This window comes from Harpegnathos saltator, unplaced genomic scaffold (genome assembly GCF_003227715.2).
Source record: "Harpegnathos saltator strain DR-91 unplaced genomic scaffold, Hsal_v8.6 scaffold126, whole genome shotgun sequence".
Lineage (NCBI taxonomy): Eukaryota > Metazoa > Arthropoda > Insecta > Hymenoptera > Formicidae > Harpegnathos > Harpegnathos saltator.
The window spans coordinates 667,129-669,002 of record NW_020229902.1 but is presented as its reverse complement, the minus strand read 5'-3'; positions in this window follow the sequence as shown (position 1 = coordinate 669,002).

The window sequence follows — 1,874 nt, the reverse complement described above, 5'->3', positions numbered from 1 at the left end:
CGTTAGGACACTGTTATAGAAATATATTGCTGATAGTAAATAAAGTAAAAAAGTCCAATATCATTTTTTCTTTCGACGAATAGTTAACGAGATATCATAAGTTAAATGTTGAACAAGTTTTCCTTAAATATCTGAGAAAATATTAAGCAAACAAAAAAATATTTCAGACAAAAGTTGTTCAAATTAATTGGCCCAAAAGGAAGAAGTAATAAAAAATTTAGCTTTCTGTTTTAAAAATTAAGTTGACCTTCAGCTGACCTTGAAAATAACCTCCAAATAAAAAACTGACAATGCCATTCTCTTTCTCCTTCGAAATCATGGAAAACGTGTTTTAGTATCTCTCATAGTTTTCCAGATTTTTTATCTGTTACGTTTGAAATTTAGCACCCTGGATAAGATGGATATTGGCCCCCGCCAAAAAAGAATTATTCTCCAACATTCTGATTCGGTCGACCATTCCATACTTATTAGGAAACTGTCTTGGGGTTTTGTGGCAGTTATCATGTGGTTAAAGAACTTTTTCCATCCAGCAGAACTCAAGCTGTAAGGGTTGGGTATAGTTTATCTAGAGAGATCTCGGTTCTCTCTCGGGAGTACCTCGGGGTTCCCATTTGGGTCCTCCCCTATGTATTTGTTCTATTAATTAACGATATCAATATGTTTGAAAATAGTAACTTCCTGCTTTATGCAGACGATCTGAAAATCTTTCGTCGGGTGGATAATATTCAAGATGCCGATCTTTTGCAGAGGGACTTGCTGAGGCTTATGGATTGGTGCAGAGTTAATAAACTATATTTTAATATTTCTGAGTGCCACGTTATTCGTTTCAATCGCGGAACCAATAGGAATTCTTTTAGTTATAATTTAGACGGCAAGTAGTTGACTAGTGTTGATCGTATTCGTGACTTGGGCATAATTTTTACTTCCGCCACTATCGTTTGACCAACACATTAAGTCTGCTGTTGGCAATGCCTTCAGAACATTCGGTTTTATCAACAGGACTTTCAAGTATTTTAAGAAATATTATATTTTAAGAATATCACAACCATTAGAGTTCTTTATGTCACGCTAGTTCGCCCGTACTTTGAATATGGATCGGTATTGTGTGATCACCTTATCAGAAGAATCAATGTCTTCTAATCGAAAGGATTCAGCACCGGTTTTTCCGCCTTGCCAGGTTCTTTGCGCGAATGATCCTATGCATTTCGCGGATCACAATTATGTGAGCTGAGCTTTTGCTCAGCTCATAATTTATTGTCACTAGAATCTAGACGTGCAATACTTGGATCTAACATTTTTATTTAAAGTTCTGCACAATCATATCACTTGCTCAGCCATCCTCGCCTGTAAACTTTATATACCAGCTAGGCCGATTCGATCGTGGAACGTGTTCCACACATTGAAAGGCATCGCACGAATTATGGTAAATTCAGCTACATAAATAGAATGTTAATAATAGCCAACAGATATATTCGACACGCATTGACTTTTTCGATAACTCATTGAATGCTTTCACGAGCAATCTTCGTCGCATTTTGCTTCCTCATGTTCCTCACTAAACGCTGCATCTTTCAATAATTTTGTATATATTGTTTTGGTTATTGACATATGTAATTTTAATACTTTTTATTATATGTTAGTTTGATCGATCTTCATTATACTAGTCATCTCAATTTTATGTATACCAAAGGGTGTTTACCCGTAGAGCGTCAAATAAATAAATAAATAAAATTCTGTTCTCACAACTGTTACCAAGGACCTTGAAACTTAAAGCTGACTGCTCTTGGTGGCAGTATAGTTTACATAATAATCTGTGATCGAGAAAGAGATAAGAACAAAAACGTTTTCTTGATAATCCTACGGTCAAGCAACAA